At 46.8% G+C, this 22,380-nt stretch overlaps 1 protein-coding gene across 3 annotated transcripts in view; it reads left to right on the forward strand.

Annotated features, from left to right (window-relative positions):
- Positions 1-3,422: 3,422 nt before the first annotated feature.
- KATNB1 (katanin regulatory subunit B1) overlaps positions 3,423-22,380 on the forward strand; it is a 172,954-nt gene continuing 153,996 nt past the window's right edge. The window contains exon 1 of one of the 3 annotated variants that reach the window (XM_029608925.1): positions 3,423-3,524. The gene's annotated coding sequence lies outside the window, so the exon portion shown is untranslated. Of the gene's footprint in view, positions 3,525-4,129; positions 4,336-22,380 lie in introns of those variants that run through there. The other 2 variants (XM_029608924.1, XM_029608923.1) reach the window with 2 other exon arrangements.

Genomic DNA, 22,380 nt, shown 5'->3' on the forward strand with positions numbered 1-22,380 from the left:
GAGCGGCAACAGAGGAATGAGAGAGGCTCCAAGGTTGCTGGCAAAAGAAAGAGAGGGGGGGGGGTCTGCCTTCACTGTGTGCATGTATATAATAAATGGGAGTCTGCCTGTGGGTGTGTCTGTGTATGAGAATGAATGGGTGCCTTTCTGAGGTCTGTCTGTGTGAGAATGGGTGCCTGCCTGCGTGTGATGTGTGTGAGAGAGAGAATGAATGTGTGCATGCCTGGGGGGGGGGGGGAGGGAGCAGTGTGAGAACGCATGGGAGTCTGCCTGGAGGTTTGTGTGTGTGAGAATGAACGTGAGCTTGCCTATGTGTGTGTCTGTATGAGGGAGCCAGTGAGAGAGTGTGTGTATGAGAGAATCTGGGGGAGTAAGAGCTTGTGTGTGGGGGTTGGGAGAGAGAGAGGGTCTTAGAGCCTGTTTGTGTCTGGAGAGAGAGAGGTTGTGGGTGTGTATAAGAGCATGATTATATGTGTATGTGTGAGAGAGAATGGACATGCAAGTATGTGTGAGAGAAAGTTGATAAGGTTTGTGTGTCCCCCTAACCCTCGACAATCTCAGGATGACTGGAAATTAAGAGTTCCCAGGTATGGACAGCAGGGGCTTTTAAAAAAATCCTTATTAGTTTTAATTATTGGGTGCTATTTGACATATGTCAATCATATTCAATCTATGCCAATAACCTACCACTATTCACTTCCTTCCTTAGTTATTATGTCTCTTTCAGAATACTCCAATATCGTCACTCCAGTTAGCATTAACAGCTTATCTACGGGCAGATTATCTAGTTCGGATCACCATCTAATTTTTTAGATGATTACAAGGCTAACTTTTGTCTAGTCTGTTACAAAAAAAAAATAATAGCATATTACTTATTGCACATGTTATATGGTGATAACAGTCTCCCAGTTTATTTGTTCCAAGTTATATACTACTTGTTCTATGTAATTGCATTCTTACATGCATGTTAATGTTAAAATGTAAACCGAATTGATTTGTAACTCTGCTACATGAACTTCGGTATATAAAAATGCTAAATAAATAAATAAATAAATAAATGTTTTGATATATTTTATTGGTGCTTGGGAAATTTGAAAAAAATGTACATGATTTTAATTAATAGAAGTTATTCTATTTGCCAGTAGTTTTAACATATTTTTATTAGTATGGTTTTACTATTTACCCGTAGATAACACTTATCCACACCTCGGGTGTGGCTCTCCGAGCAATTGTATAGCCCTGTTAACCTGTCCACACATTGTACTAGATATGAGACATTGGCTCTCCCGTCTCTTCATAATGGGGGTAATTTTCAAAAGGAGTTACATGCGTAAATGTAGCTACTATTGTAGCAATTTTCAAAAGCCATTTACTCAAGTAAAGTGCACTTATGTGAGTAAATCCTATGGACAAGTCAATGGCATATATTGTAGCAATTTTCAAAAACCCACTTACTCAAGTAAAGTGAATTTACTCCAGTAAACCTGGTTTTTACTCGAGTAAATGCTTTTTAAAATCAGGCCCAATGTTGGGAATCTTTATGATGTACATAAGTTTTCTTTGATGTTTCTAGCCTTAAGCTTTTGCTTCCCCGTGCAATTGCCTCTGCATTTCCCAGTTCTCTGTTAACCTGTTTTTTTGTAACTGCTCTCTTCCTGCTTTGTTTACCCTTGTTCCATGTAAACCGGCATGATATCTCTGATGATGGTCGGTCAAGAAAACCCACAAACAAATAAATAAATAAATTATAATTGATGCTTTATATTTCTTGATTTTATTTGTTTTATGAGGAATGGTGGTTCTGAGTCTGGTTCCTTGGGGTTTCCATTTCAGTTTTTGTCTGCATATTTCTGGTTCTAATTTGTGATCCTTTATTCTGTATTTGGTGAGGATCTGTCTCTGCTCTGTGTGTGTGATCAAGATAAAAGATTCTGCTAGCATAGAGTATCTGTGTAGGGATCTATAGCAATTGTGTTTGTTTTGTTTCCCCAGTAGGTGGTGTATTGGTATCTGGGACCCAGGGTAATATTTACCTGTGCTTTTTCCAGGTAGGTTTCTTGTTTGAGTCCTTGGTGTTATTACTGCTACATTATGATAGGTTTGCTGTATAGATTTTGAATATCTTTTTTGCGGGGTTTTCTGTTACTTCATAACATGTCTGGCAGTGGAAGGTGTTAAATCAGGGAGTCAAGATCCTCGCTTGGCTCATCTCCCCCACCACCAACAAAGACAACAACAACTTTTGGCGTTATAAAAGGCTGCAGTTTATTAATTAACTAACTAACCCGAGCCCGTACAATACATTATCCATTTAACATAAATATATACAATCCCCCCCCCCCAAATCCATATCTTCATCCTTATCCACCTTAACTACCACGTCCCAGCGGTAAGGGATAAGGAATACTTTCCCCCCTTGCTTACCCCGCCTCGTCCCAGCGAGAGTAAGCTCCGGCCTTGAGCTTAGCCCCTTGCTTGTTATCCGCCCCGTGTTGCAGCCCCCCCAGCTACATGGGACTCCCCCCCCCCCCCCCAATGTCCTTTTCACAATGTCTTATAAACAAAACACAGTTTGGGCTTGGGTTTCCACTCCCAACTGCGACAACTTTACCCCATAGCCCCCACCCTCCGCACACACTTGCATTTTTAAAGGGTGGGTGGGAGGGACGACGAGCCGACACAGCCTTCTCCTCAGCCTGCCAGGACTGTTTGCCTGGAATCACCACGTCACCGGCAGGCTGAGGGAACCCTATCAATAGGGAAGCAGCAATTCAAATCGCTGCGTCCCACCCCCTGCCCCCAGCGACACGTCCGCCGCCGCGCACCCTCTCTCCTGGTTACACTCTGCGGCATGGGACAAACCCTCGCTGCCGGTCATTTGTGCTGCTACTACTGTGAGGTAACACCAGAATTTGAAAATATTTTTTGCATGATGATCAAACATTAAAGCTCCATTATTGGAGGAATTTCTGTGGATGCAGGGTGTTACAGAACTGGAGGTGCAGCTTTTATATATTGACAATCTTTCCCTTCCTGTATACGTTCCAGACTTCACTCTCACAGCCATATAAAATTAGTTGAATGAGGCTATCAAATAATTTTAATAGTTTTACTAGAAGTGTGAAACTAGCCAGCTTTTTTAAATCATGCAGAAGAAACTGGACTTTCTTAATGAGACTTTTTTTTATAGCCAGTTTTAAAGCAGGAGCCCATGCAATGGAGGTGGGTGTGATGAGGAAATATCATTTTGGTTCCCTCAGTTCTTCTGACTAGAGATGACACTGATTTTCTGTGACTCTAAGCATTAGTACAAGAAGGATGGGGGCTTGCAAATGCATTGGCCCCGGTGACCCTCCGTACGCCATTGCATTCAAGGAGTTTAAAGTCAAATCCTTATCTAAGCCCTGCTGACGGAACGCTAAAATACAAGGGAGAGCCAAACGCCAAGGAGACACCCGCCTCAAAGAAACGCCAAACACGAACATGAGCAAGAGAATTTGAGGTCTTATGGGCTTTCAAGAAGGGTAGGAATTGTTGCTAAAATGTAACCTTCTTCTAGTGTGACCTTCCCAGAGCCAAGCTCTGAGCTCATCTAACCCCCTTAGACAGAAGCCTCCATAATGAGAAACAAGAGCAACTTTCCCTCCTTTTCCCCGCATGGGGTTGGTTGTTAGAAACGTTAATAATAAGCCTTATGGGGTAGAGGTCTAAAAAAACACTTCTCTGCTGAGAGTCCTGTTCAGTCAATGGGAAACCCGGTGGAAATTTTACAAAATTGATCGCCAACATTTTCAGAAATATCAGAACTAGCTCCCTGTCGCATTCACATTTCTAAAATCTCCACCGTGTTGAAAAAGTCGCCAAAGCTAGTGACAAAATGTTTACATCGGCAACATGGCCTCTCCACGCGCCGCAGCTTCGGAAGGGGGCGTTGCGTTTGCTTAAAGTCTAACCTGCCGCAGTTTAGGAGGCAACATCGAGGTATCAGCCTCTACTACTTTATTTAATAGGCGTTTTCTCCCACCAGATGCGGGAAACATGACGAGACTTATCTCACCCCTCGGACCTCTCTGCAGGTCAGGCGCAAGGCTTTCGAGCATACCAACCAATCGCTTGGCTGGGGGGCGGCGCCTCACGCTACTCCCGGGAAAGAGCGTTTGCGTGACGTCATTAGCGTATTAGTGACGTACCGCGTGCGCCGTCGCTCCCGTGTTCCGTTCCCCCGGCACCGGCGCAGCAAAGGAAGAAAGCGCGGCCTACAGCAACCCGGTACGGGCGCCGCTTTTTCCCGCCTCGCGCTTGCAGGGGAGGTTGCCGGCGGTGGATTGCAACAAGGTGCGCTTTGGCTAGGGTGGCAAAGTGAAGGAGGGCACGCTGCCACGCCTCCTCCTCCTCACACTGAATGGGGTCGTAATGTTTTCTCCTAGCGGAGAAGGAGTCTCGCTCCTCTGAAGGAAAGTTTGATTAGATTACAGAGAGTATGAAATGGGGTGGAGGAGGGAGCAGGAAAGAAACCGACGAAGGGATTATGTGGGGAAGGGGTTATGGAGAGAGAGAGAGAGAGAGAGTGAGTTAAAACGTGTGTTGGTTTGGGGCAGGAGAGATGATAGAAAACGTAAAATAAGAACATAGAAAACATCATAAAAAAAAAATTGACAAGAAACTGAACTGAGAAAATAACACACAAGTCAATATTGAAGCTTTTAATTTTTTAAACAATTTGCTAAACAGTTTTGTCCCCAATGCAACAAAAATTATCTCGTGATAGTACTGTCGCAAAAATTTGTTGCAAAATATTGTAAGCTGTGGTACATTGCATGATTCATATTTCATTTTGTTTGAGGGAATTTGTGACACTTCTAAAAAAAAAAAATGACTGCTCCTAGAGGTTTATGGTAATTGAGAGGGTAGAGTCTTGAATTTCCAAGGTAATGGCACAGCAGAAATACTTCAAATAAAATAGACAGGTACTCCAAAAAAGAAGAAAAAAAAACAATTTTAATGTACAGCTACCTATATTCAGCAGTGGAAAACTTAAGCTATCTCACATTTTTAGGAGCCAAATAATTTTTTTTCATTTTTTTGCTCCTTTCTTTCTGTGCTGTCTTCCCAGTTTTTTCTCTTCCATCTAGCTTCTTCCTCTTCTCCCTTTTTTTCTACAAATCTCTAAGTGGCAAGGGGGTGGTTCTGGGCTCAGGCTAGTAGCTGATACCATTTTTCAGAGGACTTGGTATCTGAGTTTTTCACCCCTACCCTTATGGATATGATATGCCTGAGACATCTAGCTGATGTTTCAGTCCTATTATAGGAACTTATGTAGGGATTAATACAACTCATAACCAATAATTACATTTTTTATACCTGTTCCTTCATTGCTGTCTTGATGAAGATCCTGTTCATGATGTCATTTATCTTTCATCTGTTCTGTCCCCTTCTAGACATATCTTCCAATCCATAGCACTTCTTCAAACATCTGTAAACAGTAATTTTTTTATAGTAACAGTGATGCTTTCAACATGCATGCAGCTCTAAGAATTCCCCTCTCTTTTCTCAGTATCTTGCGTTTTGTCTTTCATATTGTGCTGTTGCTAGCATAAAAGAGCTGAGTGATGCTTAGTGAGGCAGATGTAAATAAGAGATCTGTTGATGTGGAAGCATTTGGGAAGGACAAACCTGAGACCTTGAAATGTAAGGAAGCAAACTATCCCTGACATGGACTTATTCTGAGGCAATATTAGATAAATGAAAGGATTCCCAGAAGTTTTAGAATTAAGAATAAAACTACTTTTGGCAGGTTTAATGAATTTGAAGAACATAAGTTGCCATACTGGGTCAGAGTGGGGGGGTCTGTCAAGCCCAGCATCCTGCTTTCAACAGTGGCCAATCTAGGATACAAGCACCTGGCAAGTACCCAAACATTAAATGGATCCTATGCTACTAGTGTTGGTAATAAACAATGGCTATTCCCTAAATCAGCTTGACTAATAGTAATGTATGGACTTCCCCTCCAGGAATGTGTCCATTTTTTAAACCCAGCTAAGCTAACTACCCTAACCACGTCCTCTGGCAATGAATTCCAGAGCTTAATTGTACATTGCGTGAAAAATAATTTTCTCAGATTTGTTTTTAAATGTGCTACTTGCTAACTTCAGTGAGTATCCCGTAGTCCTGTTATCTGAAAGAGTAAACAACTGATTCACATTTACCTGATTTAGTCCTCATGATTTTGTAGACCTCATATTTCCCCTTAGCCATCTCTTCTATCTGAACAGCCCTAAACTCTTTAGCCTTTCCTCATAGGGGAGCCATTTCATCCCCTTCATCATTTTGGTCACCCTTCTCTGTAACTTCTCCATCTGTACCTTTTGTTGCAAGTGATTTCAGATCCTTAATGGTTGCTTATTAGGTTTTCACTCTTTTTAGTTATTGATGAAACTGGTAGTGAGCTTGCTAAAACTAAAAGGGGAATACTAAATAAACTTAGATATTAAAGTCAAATTTAGTCTGGATATCTTCATTGAGTTTTAAACTAGGGTTACACCACAATTCCATTATTCTTAAGAATAATCTGAGAGCATTTAAAAAAAAATGTAGGATTGTCATCAGTGATTATAAAGAGTAACGTATTCTTAGGGGTAGATTTTAAAAGAAGCGTGTGTCCATGTGTGTGCCGATTTTATAACATGCGTGCACCAGCGCACGATGTTATAAAGTCCATGGGCCGCGCGCAGGAGGTTCTAATTTTAGAAGAGTATGCAAGCTGATGAGATTGGGCTCTCCCAGTTCCCTCCCAGTCCGTTCCAATTAAGGAGCAGACTGAGGGGGAGCTTCCCTACCCCCCCTACCCATACTTCCTCCCTCCTCTCCTCTCCTCCCCACCCCCTAAACCCGTTCTATTTTTTTGCTTTGTTGCCTGCTGCTCCGTTGGAGCAGAAGCAACTTGTGCGCGCTTCCCTGGCACAGCGGCAAATGGCTGCTCTACCGGCTGCCTCCAGCCCTGCCCCCGGACTGCCCCTTTCTCTGGGCCTGGCACTTCAGCGCATAGCAGGGCCCCTTTGAAAATGTGTGTGGCGTGTGCAAGGCCTGGCCACGCACGTGACCGATTAAAAATTCAGCCAATAGTTGAAAGTTGAAACAAAATGGGGCACACAAAAAGACATTTTATCAGGAAATCTAAACTCGGATTAGAGTTGCTCAGGAAGCGACTGAGGAGAACTCTAGTAAGAATGACCTAACACTGCAATGTCCCCTATAGTCCTTGTAATTTATTCATAATACCTAGTGGAACTGGAGGACTTGAACAGGTTGCGGATAGCATATATGTTGCATTGTTAAGAGGTTTTTTTTGGGGGGGGGGGGGGGGTTAGTTTTTAACAATTTTCCTAAAAACTCCATAATCTGTTTCCTTCCTCACAGAACTCGTATAGATTAGGTTTTACCGGAATGGGTATTTTTTTCAGCACAGTTTAGGGATCTTGGTCTCGGTAAATTTTATCTGAATACCAGCAGTGTTGTCAGAAAAAAAAGAAAAGCAAAGGTTCAATAACAAGTGTGTACCTTTTATTCTGTATAAATTTGAACACTAAAATAAAAATAACTTTCAACCCCCCCCCCCCCCCCCCCCCCCCCCCCCAAAAAAAACCCAAAAAACAAACAAACCTTTTTTTTCCAAGTCTTAATGTATGGAGCATATACAATATAGAAGTCCATTCTGACACTAATCTCCCAGTACTGATACCCAGATATCTGAAGTTAGTCTTCCTCTTGTTCTTTCCCTTCCCGCCCCCATGTCCAAATCTCTCTCTCATTGGGAGACCTGTTTTTGTTACATTTTAGCATCCCATTCACACACTGTTATGATTAGCTGTATTCTAATGACTGATTACTTCTATGATTCCTATTCATGTATATTATATTATCTAAAGTTTACTTGCAGTTATTATATTTTGTTATAAACACGGTTTGGGTTTTTTTCTAGAATAGATGAAGGTTGATATATTTGACTAAGTTAAATACCTTAACTGGAGGGAGGACACTAAAGAAATCTACTGTGACAGCATTTAACTTTCAGAAGGGGTGACTAAGATAAAATGAGGAAAATGGTTAGGAAAAAATTTAAAGGAGCAGCTGCAAAAGTTAAGAATTTACATCAGGCATAGACCTTGTTTAAGAATACCATCATAGAAGCCCAGACCAGATATATTCCACGCATTAGAAAATGTGGAAGGAAGGCTAATTGACTACCAGCATGGTTGTGCGGTAAGGTGAGAGAGGCTATATTAGCTAAAAGAACATCTTTCAGGAAATGGAAAAGGGATCCAAATGAAGAAAATGGGAAACAGCATAAGCACTGGCAAGTTAGATGCAAAGCATTGAAAAGGAAGGCAAAGAGATATAGTTAAATGTAACTATACCTTCTGTCACCACAGTTCTAGTTCTTTGTTCTTAAGTTCTATGTATTTTATTGCACCCCCATTCTATGTAAACCAGCAAGATATGTTTTCATGATTGCCGGTATATAAAAACTCTAAATAAATAAATAAATAAATAGTTGCATTGGAGAATGTACAGAGAACAACTACCAAAATGATAAAGGGGTTCCCTGTACGTACCAGGATCAGTCCAGGACACCTGGGTTGTGACTCCGCACCAGTAGATGGAGACAGACTAAAACTTGTGGGCGGAGCCATATATGCCCCTGTGCCAGTCACAGCCCCTCAGTCTTACTCTGTCTCCAGTAGGTGGTGCAGGTTTGGTCACAGCCCTGGTTCCCTGGGGTTTTTTCTTTATGGTCAGGGTTCCTTGGTTAGTTAGTTTTGTTTAGTGTTAAACACATAAGTTTTCTGCTTTTTTTCTGATCTTTGGATTCCCGCTGGTCCTGCCTCCCAGGGGGGTTTTGGAAAGTCCTGAGGGGACCATCCCCCCCTGGTCGAGGCCGCTGCTAGGGTCGAGGACCCGCCTTTTGCAGTAGCAGCGTCGGGGGTGACACCGGGGAGCCCGGTTCACTCACCCCCGCTGGAACACAGGCCTCAGGACCGAGGACAGCGGCAGTAGTAAAAAAAAAAAAAAAAGTTTGGCTGTTTTTATTTTGCGGCGGCTCCTGTTTTACTTCAGTGCCGGCTCTCCGTTCCTTCGAGGGGGGGGGGGACTGTTGGTGCGCGTCCGCTTCAATTATTTAATTTAATTTCTTTTTATTGCTTCTCTCCTCCTCCTCGCTCGCGCGGCTCGTGGCATGCCGAGAGGCTCGGTTTGCCGCGCGCGCGGCTCTCTAGAGAAAATGTTTGCTCTGTCAGCGTTTCTGGCGGCGAGGGTTCGTCGGGGGCCGCTCCGGGGGTCCGGGCTCGAACGCCGCGATCGCCGGCGCGCGAATCTGCCATCGCTGCAGGCCCGGGGGACCCGTTCCCGCTCAGCGCGGGAGCGGCGGCCATTTTAGCATCAGGCTGGGAAACCACGAGGGAGGCAGCAGGAGATGGCGGCTTGTCTCCCGCGCTTTCTCCACAACGGCGACCCGCTGGGGGTGGCCCCGGGGGAGCGGGGTCTCCCGTGCATTCTGGATCTGGGGAGTCCGGTTCCGGGTCTTCCTACTCCGCGGATTTCACGCTCTTATTGCGTAAGTTTTTAAAATGCAAGCGCCGCAGTAAATCCGGGAAGACAGGTGCAGCGAAGGGATCTGGCAGATCCACCAGATCCCGGAAGAGGAAATCTATCACGGGCCCTGATGGGGGCGCCATACGGCGAAGCTGTCCCTTGCGGGGTGTTCCGCAGGACACGGACTCAAGCTCTTCCTCCCAGGGAGAGGATGACCCGGCCGAGGAGCCTCTGGGGGGGGGGCTGATGGTGCGCCGGATGAAGGTCCGTCTCAACCAGCAGGGGGAAAAGGAAATCCTGCCATCGAGGGGGACGGCCCTAAGGTGGTTCGCTTGTTCCGTAGGGAGGAACTGTCCCCGCTTATCCCGGCTATACTCCAGGAGCTGGGAGTGGAAGCGCCTGCGGTGGTGCCCAGACAGGGAGCTAATATGGACCCAGTTCTACTGGGCCTCACGGGGCCCGCAGTGGCTTTTCCGTTCATCTTTACGGTCTCGGACATCCTGTTCCGGGAGTGGGACACTCCGGAGCTGGGCCTCAAGGTGAGCAAGGCCATGAGGAGGCGCTGGAACTGCTCCGTCTGCCGAAAGTGGATTCGGCGGTGTCCGCCGTAACGAAGCGGTCGACGATTCCTGTTACGGGAGCCACAGCTCTCAAGGATATCCAAGACAGGAAGCTGGAGGTACAGCTAAAGAAAATTTTTGAGGTGTCCGCTTTAGGGGTCCGTGCAGCCATCTGTAGTAATTTTGCTTGGCGGGCCAGCCTGCGCTGGGCACAGCATCTGAAGGCTAATGCAGGTCTCTCGGAAGGGGAGGCCAGGCAAGCTGATCAGCTCAAGGCGGCGATTGCTTATAGTGCTGATGCGCTCCATGATCTCCTTCGGTACCTCGGCTAGATCCATGGTTTCGGCGGTGTCGGCTCGTCGGCTCCGCTGGCTTCGCAACTGGGCGGCGGACGGATCATCCAAGGCCCATCTAGGGGCCCTGCCGTTCAAAGGAAAGTTGTTGTTTGGCAAGGAGTTGGATGAGTTGATGTTGTCCCTTGGTTAGAATAGGGCATTCAGGCTGCCGGAGGATCGGTCTAGATCTCGGTCTTCTTTCACGGGCCGTTCCCGCTTCCGCAGCGACAGAAGATCCCGTCCGCAGGGGGCCGCTGGCTCTTCTTACCGTTCGGGGCCCTCATGGTCGTCCTCTTGGTCCCAGTCCTTTCGAGGAAAAAGATTCGGCCGTCAGGGAGGAGCCCAGGGAGGCGCGGGTCCAAAATCCTCCCAATGAGATGAGGCCGGTCCATCCCTCGCAGCAGCTGCGGTCGTTCGTCCCAAACGTGGGAGCTCGGCTGCAGTTGTTTGCCGAGGTATGGGCCCAAATAACGTCGGACCAGTGGGTTCTCGACGTGATAATTCAAGGTTACGCGTTAGATTTTGCACGGACCCCATTCGACAAGTTCCTGGTGTCGCCATGCAAGTGCCCCATAAAGCGCGCAGCGGTAAGGGGAACCCTCCAACGGTTGCAAGCCTTAGGGGCAGTTCCCCCGTGCCCATAGGGCAGCAGGGCTTCGGCCGTTACTCCATTTACTTCATCGTGTCAAAGAAGGACGGCACCGCAAGACCAATTTTGGATCTGAAAGGTGTAAACAGATGCCTTCGCATTCCACGCTTCAAAATGGAGACAATTCGGTCGGTAATTGCCTCAGTCCGGCTCGGCGAATTCCTGGCATCCTTGGATCTCACGGAGGCGTACCTTCACATCGGCATCCAGCCGTCCTACCATCGGTTCCTCAGGTTATGTATCCTGGGCCGACATTATCAGTTCCGAGCCCTTCTCTTCGGCCTGGCCACGGCTCCCCGGACATTCACCAAGGTGATGGTGGTGGTCGCAGCTCAGCTTCGGAGAGAGGGGTTGCTGGTACACCCCTACTTGGACGATTGGCTGATTCGAGCCAAATCCGAGACTCAGTGCCGGCAGGCAGTCAACAGGGTTGTCGCTCTCTTGCGATCCCTGGGATGGGTGGTGAGCCTCAGCAAGAGCCACCTAGTTCCCACTCAGTCTCTGGAGTACCTGGGGGCCCTGTTCGATACCAGGAAGGGCAAAGTGTTCCTGTCTCTGGACAGAGTTCGCAAGCTTCAGTGTCAGGTTCGCCGCTTGTTGTCTCTTCGGCTACCACTGGTCTCTGATTATCTGACGGTTTTGGGTTCTATGGCTTCAACTCTATCATTGGTCCCTTGGGCTTTTGCTCATCTGTGTCCTTTGCAATCAGCGTTGCTTTCCCGTTGGAAGCCGGTGTCGGAGGAGTTTCATCTACCACTTCCGCAAGCAGACCACTTGACTGGCGGAGTGTCTCTCCTGGGGCCCAACTGGACGGTGGTAACCATGGACGCCAGTCTCTCTGGCTGGGGAGCAGTCTGCCTGGGCAGGTCAGGGCAGGGCAGGTGGCCCTCGACCCAAACTCAGTGGTCCATCAATCGTCTGGAGACCCGGGCGGTGCGTCTGGCTCTACAGTCCTTTCTGCTGCTGATACGGGGAAAGGCGGTTCGGGTGTTGTCGGGCAATGCCACCACCGTATCCTACATTAATCGCCAGGGGGGAACGAGAAGTCCTGGCGTGGCAGAGGAGGCGCAGCTCTTGCTAGCTTGGGCAGAGCGCAATCTCAGCGACCTAGCAGCGTCTCACATTGCCGGGGTCGACAACGTTCAGGCGGATTTTCTCAGCCGTCATCATCTGGATCCCGGAGAGTGGGAGCTGGCGCCGGAGACTTTTCACCTCATTTGCCGAAAGCGGGGGACGCCTCATATGGACCTCATGGCTACCTGGCAGAATGCCAAGGCGCCCAGGTTTTACAGCCGTCGGAGAGAGAGAGGAGCCGAAGGCGTCGACGCGTTGGTCCTTCCTTGGCCGACGAGTGTCCTGTTGTACGTGTTCCCTCCGTGGCCGATGATCGGCAAGATTCTTCGGCGCATCGAATTGCATCCGGCAAGTGTAATCTTGGTAGCGCCAGAATGGCTGCGGCGACCGTGGTTCGCAGACCTCTTCCAGTTGTCGATAGCGTCTTCCCTTCGCTTCCAGGGGTTTCCGGGCCTCCTCCGTCAAGGCCCCGTTTGTTCGGATGCGGATCACTTCTGGCTCGCGGCATGGCTTTTGAGAGGCAGCACTTGCAGAGGAAAGGTTATTCGGATGCGGTAGTCGCTACGTTGTTGCGGGCCCGAAAGCAGTCTACCTCGATGACTTATGTTCGCGTCTGGGTAGTCTTCGACGAATGGTGCACGGAGCGCAATGTGGTTCCTACCGTGGCTCCCGTATCCGATATGCTTTTGTTTCTGCAGGCCGGCGTGGCTAAAGGCTTATCGTACAGTACTCTTAGGGTCCAGGTGGCGGCTCTGGGGTGTCTGAGGGGCAAGGGGCACAAGGGTTCCCTGGCTCTGCATCCAGATGTTGCGCGTTTTCTCAGGGGGGCTAAACACCTTCGTCCTCCATTGCGCCACCCCTGTCCGTCATGGAATCTCGATTGGGTACTCTCTGCGTTGTGCTCGTCTCCTTTCGAGCCCATTAAACGGGCAACTCTCAAGGATCTTACGTTAAAGGTAGTTTTCCTTGTCGCAATTGCATCGGCGCGTCGCGTCTCAGAGTTGCAGGCACTGTCCTGTAGAGAGCCGTTCCTTCGGATCTCGGATTCTGGAGTCTCTTTACGGACGTTTCGGCGTTCCACGTGAAGCAGTCCATTGAGCTTCCAGCTTTTCCCATTCACGATGCGTCGCTGCCACAGATGTAGGAGTTGCGGAGGTTGGATGTCCAGAGGGCAGTCCCTCGCTATCTAGAGGTCACCAATCCGTTCCGAGTTACGGATCATCTTTTTGGTCTCAGGCCCAAAGCGTGGGGGTCCGGCTTCCCGGGCTACGATTGCACGCTGGCTCAAGGAGGCCATTGGTTCGGCGTACATAGTACGGGGAAAGTCTATGCCGCAGGGTCTCCGAGCACATTCTACCCGTGCCCACGCTGCTTCCTGGGCAGAGGCTTCTCAGGTGTCGCCCCAGGAGATTTGCAGGGCGGCTACTTGGAAGTCGTTGCATACCTTTACACGTCATTACCGGCTGGATGTTCGAGACACTGCCGGGGGTTTTGGAGTGGGGGTACTCCGTGCGGGACTCTCTGCTTCCCACCCTCGGTAAGTTAGCTCTGGTACATCCCAGGTGTCCTGGACTGATCCTGGTACGTACAGGGAAAGGAAAATTAGTTTCTTACCTGATAATTTTCGTTCCTGTAGTACCAAGGATCAGTCCAGGATCCCGCCCCAGCTGCTCTGAAGAATCGGAGAGTCCGCTCGTTGAGTTGTTAGGTTGCTGTTTCTCGTTTTGTTCCAGTTGGGGGTTTTTGGACATGGCTCCCGTTGGGGATAGTTTCTGTAGTTAGTTTACCTGTCCTATGCTACTTTGACATTACGTAAGACTGAGGGGCTGTGACTGGCACAGGGGCATATATGGCTCCGCCCACAAGTTTTAGTCTGTCTCCATCTACTGGTGCGGAGTCACAACCCAGGTGTCCTGGACTGATCCTTGGTACTACAGGAACGAAAATTATCAGGTAAGAAACTAATTTTCCTATGGAACAGCAACCCTATGAGGAAAGGCTAAAGAGGGGTTAAGGTTGTTAAGCTTGGAGAATAGACGGCTGAGGGGGGCGGATATGATAGAGGTCTACAAAGTCATGAAAGGACTTTAACGGGTAAATGTGAATCAATTATTTACTCTTTCGGATAATGCAAGGACTCTAGGGGGAAATCCATGAAGTTAGCAAGTAGCTCATTTAAAACAAATTGAAGAAAATTCTTTTTCACTCAACACACAGTTAAGCTCTGGAATTCATTGCCAGAGGATTGGTTACGGCAGTCAATGTAGCTGGGTTTAAAAAAGGTTTGAATAAGTTCCTAGAGCAGAAGTCCATAAACTGCTATTAATCAATAAGGATTAGTAGATTGGGATATATTCATTTAGGGGCGGATTTTCAGAGCCCTGCTCGCGTAAATCCGCCCAAAACCGGGCGGATTTACGCGAGCAGGGCCCTGCGCGCCGGGAAGCCTATTTTACATAGGCCTACCGGCGCGCGCAGAGCCCCGGGACTCGCGTAAGTCCCGGGGTTTTCGGAGGGGGCGTGTCGGGGGCGGGCCCGAACCTCGCAGTGTTTTCGGGGCGTGTCGGGAGCGTTCCGGGGGCGTGGCTACGGGCCGGGGCGGCCCGGGGGCGTGGCCGCGCCCTCCGGACCCGCCCCCAGGTCGCGTCCCGGCGCGCAGGAGGCCCGCTGACGCGCGGGGATTTACGCCTCCCTCCGGGAGGCGTAAATCCCCCGACAAAGGTAAGGGGGGGGGTTTAGACAGGGCCGGGCGGGTGGGTTAGGTAGGGGAAGGGAGGGGAAGGTGAGGGGAGGGCAAAGGAAAGTTCCCTCCGAGGCCGCTCCGATTTCGGAGCGGCCTTGGAGGGAACGGGGGTAGGCTGCGCGGCTCGGCGCGCGCCGGCTATACGAAATCGATAGCCTTGCGCGCGCCGATCCAGGATTTTAGCGGATACGCGCGGCTCCGCGCGTATCTACTAAAATCCAGCGTACTTTTGTTTGCGCCTGGAGCGCAAACAAAAGTAGGCTATTCGCGCTCGTTTTAAAATCCGCCCCTTAATGTTTGGGTACTTGGCAGGTACTTGTATTTGGTTGGCCACTGTTGGCCACCGGATACTGAGCTTGATGGATCCAATATGGCATATATTATATTCCTATGTTCTTATATGAGAATTTGAAAATAAGCTTGCTGTGGAGACAAAAAGTCATAACGTTTTTCAGGTAAATTTGAAGTAAAAGCCTGTGAGGGAGTCAGACAATTAAATGATCAAGGGGTAAAAGGGGCACTTAGGGATGACAAAGCCATAGCAGAGAGACTAAATGAATTCTTTGCTTCAGTCTTTACTGTAATATCTGAGAGATACCCATGCCAGAAATGGTATTCAAAGTGATGATTCTGCAGAACTGAAATAAATGTATGTGCCTGGAAGATGTAATAGGGCAAATTGACAAACTAAAGAGTAGCAAATCACCTGAGCCAGATGGTATACATCCCAGAGTGCTAAAAAAAAAAAAAAGAAATTGCGGACCTGCTATTAAGTAACTTGTAAATTATCATTAAAATCGTCTATGGTGACTGAAGACTGTGGCGTTACATTAGCAACCCTAAGTATGGCATGTTCTTAGGGTTGCTAATGTAACGCCACTTCTTAAAAAGTGATCAAGGGGTGATCCAGGAAACTATAGACCAGTGTGTCTGACATCTGTCCCATGCAAAATGGTAGAGACTATCATAAAGAACAAAATTTCTGAACATATAGATTGGCATAGTTTAATGGGACAAACCCAGCATTGATTTAAACAAGGGAAATCTTGCCTCACCATTCTGATACATTTTTTTGGAAGCATGTGGATAAAATTGAGCCATTTGATATAGTGTATCTGGATTTCCAGAAAGCATTTGACCAGTCTCTCATGATAGACCTCTTAGGAAATTACAAAGCGATTGGATAGGGGGCAGTGTCCTGTTGTGGATTGGGAACTGGTTAAAAGATAGAAAACAGAGTAGGTCTAAATGGTCAATTTTCCCAAAGGAGAAATGTGAATAGTGGAGTATCCCAGGGATCTGTTCTAGGACCACTGCTTTTTAATGTATTTATAAATGACGTGGATTTGGGAGCAACACGTGAGTAATCCAAATTTGCAGATGATACAGTTATTCAAAGTTGTTAAATCACAAGAGTACTGTAAGAAATTGCAAGAGGATCTTACAAAAACAGGAGCCTGGTCATGCAAATGAAATTTAATGTAGGCAAATGCAAAGTGATACACTTGCTGGGGAATTTTATATCCCTGGTGTGCGTGGCCGGGCTGAGCGCATTTTCAAAACAGCCCGGCCATGCCTGTATCTCCCGGTATGTGCGGAAGAGCCAGGTTTTTGAAAAGGGGTGGGGGTTGACTGGGACAGCGCACACTGGCAGCTGGCCGGTGCACGGAACTTACTGTTCAAAAAGAAAAAAAAATCAAGTAGGTAGGTGGGGCTTAGGGGTCGGAGAGGAGAGGGGAAAAGGGGAGGATAGGTAGGGGGTTAGGGAAGTTCCCTCCCAGTCCACTCCTTAATTGGAGCGAACTGGGGAAGGCCCGATTGCATCGCTGTGCGCTTTTTAAACAAAATAACCACCCCCCCCTTGTGCGCACGGGTATTGGATTTTATAACACGCACGCGGCGACATGCGCATGTTATAAAATGGGCGCATCCATATGCATGCGCTGGGAACCCCACTCACATGGATGCCCGCACAGTCCTTTTAAAATTTACCCTATAGGGAAGAGTAACTCAAATTCTAGCTACACAATGCAAGGTTCCACATTAGGAGTCTCCATTTAGGAAAAAGATCTAGGCATCATCATTGATAATACATTGAAATCTTCTACTCAGTGTGCAACAAGCAGCCAAGAAAGCTAATAGAATGTTAGGGATTATTAGGAAAGGAATGGAGAATAAAACAAGAGAATATCATAATGTCTCCTTGTCACTCCATGGTGCGACACCACCTTGAGTATTGTGTGCAGTTCTGGTCACCACATTTCAAAAAAGATATAGCAGATTTGGAAAAGGTACGAAGAAGGGGGACCAAAATGATAAAGGGGATGGAACAATTCCCTTATGAGGAAAGGCTGAAGAGGTTAGGACTCTTCAGCTTGGAGAAGAGACGGCTGAGGGGAGATACGATAGAGATCTATAAAATGAGTGGAACGAGTAAATGTTAATCAGTTGTTTACTCTTTCAAAAGTACAAAGAGTAGGGGGCACACAATGAAGTTACTGAGTAATACATTTAAACTAATAAGACAAAATATTTTTTTTTACTCAACTCATAATTAAGCTCTTGCATTCATTGCCAGAGGATGTGGTGAAAGTTATTAGTGTAGCTTCATTTAGAAAAAGGTTTGGAGGAAAATCCTTAAACCATTATTAAGGTGGAGTTGCAGAAATCCATTCCTTATCCCTGGAATAAGCAGCTTGGAATCTCTCTATCTATCCCTTGGGATCCTGTCAGGTTCTTGTGTCCTGTGTTGGTCACTGTTGGAAATAAGATGCTGGGCTTGCTTGACCTTTGATCTGACTCAATATGGCAAATCTTATGTACCTTGTAGTTGCATTTATAATTTGGTCTGTATTTCTAACAGAATATAAGATACATTAGTTGCACCCTTCCGATAAGTTTGTGCCAGTTAGAGCTGCCTTTTTTTCATCTGTTTCTGAGGCTTTGTGCTTCTTGCTGAATTTTGGATATTTTTGCAGCAATCAGAAACTTGTTGTTTGCAGAGGATTCTGGGAGTTTCTGGACTTCCTAGGCTCAGAGTTTAGGAGTGCAGCAGGCTATATAGGGGCCATATAAGAAAATGCCCTTTGTCTAGTTGCAGTCAGGTTAATTGTCTCTCAGAAGGTACTGATGGATAATACTCAACAGAATGTAGATATCTCATTGGAGAATATGCTTGTAATCTTTCCCTCAAGTACCGGGTATTGCAGAAAGTTTGCTTTCCCCATTGCAGCAGCAACCAACAATCTGATAGACCATGCAATATACCATTTTAATCAGCATTTAAAATAGAATTAAACATATGCTTAATAGTTGGTATGCCCACCATTGGTTTGCAAAATGGCTTTAAAACAAGCGGGGTAACATCTAACATCTATTTTTTTTTTTTCTGCTTGTTGCTGGAATTTTCAGTTTTTGGCTTTCTTGAGAATTTTAATGGTCAACCATTGCCAAATTATGTAAAACGCTTGTCTGCAGTCTTGCCCTGTGTCCTCTGAACCCAGCTTTCACTTCGACCTAATTTTTCGGCAATCTGCTTTTTTGTAATAAAAGATTGCTCCAGTACTGCGCGCTTCACAAAATGCAATTCATTTAATATGGTCAATCTGATGCTATTTTTTGCCATAAATTTAAGTGAAATGTAAGGTACTGTTAAATTCCTAACTGAATGGCCTACAAAATGGTAAACATTATTAGTGGAATAATCCAGTGGGGCACTGGGGGGAGGCAAAGGTTATGCAATATCCGGTGCAATGGACTTTTCTTTAGTAGCCTGAAAACCATTGATAGAATCTTATTTATTTATTTTTAGTTTTTATATACCGATGTTCCTGTATAATATACATATCACACCAGTTTACAAGGAAATACAATTGACGCCTCAAAGGGCAGTTTACATCGAAACATGATAACAGATAACATAAAGGGGCAGGGGAACTTGGAGGAGGTTACAGTGATTAAAATATATCTGGTTACATAGCGCTAGCAAATGAACAGTAACTATTTACAGGAGGTAATGGTCGGTCTGAGTCTATGCAGATATTGTGTTATTCTGGTTCTTAGCTCTCCGGGAAAGCTTGTGCGAAAAGCCAAGTCTTTAGCTTCTTTTTGAATGTTATGTGGCAGGGTTCGAGGCGCAGGTCTGGAGGGAGCGAGTTCCAGAGAGTGGGGGGCCGGCTGTGGATAGTGCGCATTTCCTCAAGGAGGTTTTCGCCGGCTGGGTGAGTAGCATATTTCTGTACGCACTTCTAGTCTGTCTCTTAGAGGTGTGTGGCTGAAGCTGATAGGTTATGTAGGGCCTTGTGTATCATCTTAATGGTTTTAAATTGAATTCTGTGTTTGATTGGTAGCCAATGTAGGTGCTGGAGTATTGGGGTGATATGATCCCTTTTTTTGGTGTTTGTAAGAATTCTGGCGGTAGCGTTCATGACCATCTGAAGTGGTTTGGTGGTGCTACCGGGAAGACCGAGAAGGAGTGAGTTGCAGTAGTCCAATTTCGGTAGTATGATGGCTTGTAGAACCAGGCGGAAGTCTCTGTAGAGTAGTAGTGGTTTTAATTTTTTTAATACTTGCAGCTTAAAGAAGCACTCTTTTTTGTAGTGTTGTTTATGAACTTGTTGAGGCTGAGTTTGTTATCTAGGAGTACTCCTAGGTCTCTTACTTGTGGTGAAGAGATGTCTTTGGAGTTGATAGGAGATTGGTTAGAGGTGGAATTGGTAGATGGGATGTGATTTTCGGGAGCGATAAGGAGGATTTCAGTTTTGTTTGTGTTTAGAACCAGGTTGAGGCTGTCAAGTAGTTTATTTATTGATGATAAGCAGTTATTCCAGTATGACATGGTTTTGTGTAGAGATTCTGTTATGGGGATGAGTATTTGTATGTCATCCGCGTATAGGAAGTGAGTTAGCTTGAGATTGGTAAGAAGGTGACAGAGAGGCAGCAGGTAGATATTAAAAAGAGTGGGAGAGAGGGATGATCCTTGTGGTACGCCCATCTTGGATGCAATGGGGTGAGACTCTTTGTTATTTATTTTGACCTTATAAAACCTGTTTTCAAGAAACGATTTGAACCAATTAAACGCTGTTCCTGTTATGCCAATGTCGACTAGACGCTGTAAAAGGCACGAGTGGTTCACGGTGTCGAACGCTGAGGAGAGATCCAGAAGTGCGAGGAGGCAAGGTTGTCCTTTTTCCAGATTAAGGAGAATGGTGTCTGATAGTGAGGCTAATAGCGATTCGGTGTTCCGGGTCTTACGGAAACCGAATTGGTTTGTGGTAAGGATGTTGTTTTCGTCTAGGAATTCTGAAAGTTGTCTATTTACAATTTTTTCCATAACTTTGGCGATCATTGGAAGATTTGCTATAGGTCTGAAATTGGCTGGGTCTGTTGTGGAAAGGTTGGGTTTTTTGAGGAGAGGCTTGAGCATTGCCAGCTTGAGTTGGTTGGGGACATGGCCTTGAGCAAGTGAGCAGTTGATGATGTCTGCGACGGGTTTCGCAATAATATTAGGGATGGAGCTCAGCAGATTGGAAGGAATGTGATATAATGGATGAGACGATGGTTTTATCTTCTTAAGGATGTTCTCTATTTCTAGAGTGGATGTTGGCTCGAAGGTATCGAGAGCTGTTGGGGTTGTGTGCGCTGATTGAGTGCTGGAGATGATTGAGAAATTCGGAAACTGCGATGTCCCCTTGAGGGGGGCGACAAGTGTGGAGATTTTCTTGTCAAAGTAGACTGCTAGTTCGTTAGCTTTGTTAGAAGCTTATTCATCTGGTATGATGGGCATGGTTGGTTTCGTGAGGGCTGACACATAAGAGAATAGAGCTCTTGAGTCGAAAATGAAGTGGTGTATCTTTTTGGAGAAAAATTCTTTCTTGGTTTTGTTGATGTCGTTTCTATATGAGTTTAGACATGATTTATAGTTGAGGAGGGTTGTCGTAGTTGGGCTTTTCCGCCATTTGTTTTCCTTACTTCTCAGCTCCTGTTTGCGCGATTTCAGCTCAGGGGTGAACCAAGGTTTCCTGTTGTCTTTGTCTGGATTGAGAGATTTTGTCGTCATGGGGCACGCTTGATCTGCTACCTTGTGTGTGAGGTTGATCCATGATGAGGTGGCAGAGTTGGTGTCTGATAGGTCCAGATGCACTAGTTCTGTAGTTAGATATGAGCTGAGCCGGTCTCCGGTGCAAGGTTTCCTGACGGATATGGAAGTTGAATGTGTTGTTTGAGGAGGGTGTTCCTTGATCTCAATCATAGCGGAAATGATTCGGTGGTCAGTCCAAGGTACCGGTAGGCAAATTGGGGTGGAGTGGGGCGATATTCCTTCGTTTATGAAGATAAGGTCTAACGTATGACCTGCCTTGTGGGTGGGCTCGTTGATGATTTGTCTAAAACCCATATGGTTAAGGGAGGCGAGTAGTGTTTCGCAGTTGGTTGAGCGAGGAAGGACATCCACGTGAAGGTTGAAGTCTCCCATTAGTATGGATGGTTTTCCGGTATTAAGGTGTTTTGCTGCCAGCTCGATGATAGGGGAAGGGTCTGCCTCCAATATACCTGGGGGAGCGTAAACTAGTCCGATTGCCAGATGTTTTGAGTTGAAAAGAGCAAATTCGATGTTGGCTAGGTTGTTAGTGGCCTGCAGGGTCATACCAATCCCTTTTTTGGCAGCAATGAGGAGCCCTCCTCCTCTTCTTTTAAGCCTCGGGATGGAGAGGAAGTCGTAGGCCTGGGTGGGAAGCTGATTTATTAGGACTGTGTCGGAGGCTTTTAGCCAGGTTTCTGTGATGGCACAGATGTCTGGTTTTGAATCGGTGAGGAAATCGTTGAGAATATGAGTTTTCTTGGAGATGGATTGCGCATTGAAAAGAGTGAGCGAGAAGAGCGCCAGGCCGAGTAGTTGGGTGACGGGTGTTAGCATGATGGGCCTAAGCCTCAGTTGACGGTTGTGGAGGAGGGTAGGGGGCTTAGGAACTCTCCTTAGGTGGTTATGTATGATAGGAATTGTGAGGGCGTGCATGTTGGGAAGGCAGGAGGTAGTGGGGAGGGGTCGGAGGTGTATCTCGGTTGGTGGTATCCTGGTGGTGGTTGGTGGTATCCTGGAAGTGGGGGTACCGGCGTGGGTCTTGCCCTGAGCCGGAACGGTGTTAGATGGAAGAGTAGAAGTTGGGCCTGTGCATCCTTATTAGGGGGAAAGGAACCAGGGCTCTGTGGTTAAGATGGGGGAGAGAATTGCGGGGTTGGTCCGGCGTCAAAGATTCCTAATCCTGTTACTGTATTGGGGGCTGCTCTGCAGGGCTGCACTAAGGGGCGCACAAAGGGACGGGCCCCTTGTCGCGCTCCTTCGACGCCCTGGCACGCGACGCCGGGAGGAGCGGTATTGTTTTTAAAACCCCCGCCCTCTGCTGCTGGTGACGTCCTCAGGGCCCCGGATTGGTT

The sequence above is a fragment of the Rhinatrema bivittatum genome, chromosome 7, assembly GCF_901001135.1.
Source record: "Rhinatrema bivittatum chromosome 7, aRhiBiv1.1, whole genome shotgun sequence".
Classification (NCBI taxonomy): Eukaryota; Metazoa; Chordata; class Amphibia; order Gymnophiona; family Rhinatrematidae; genus Rhinatrema; species Rhinatrema bivittatum.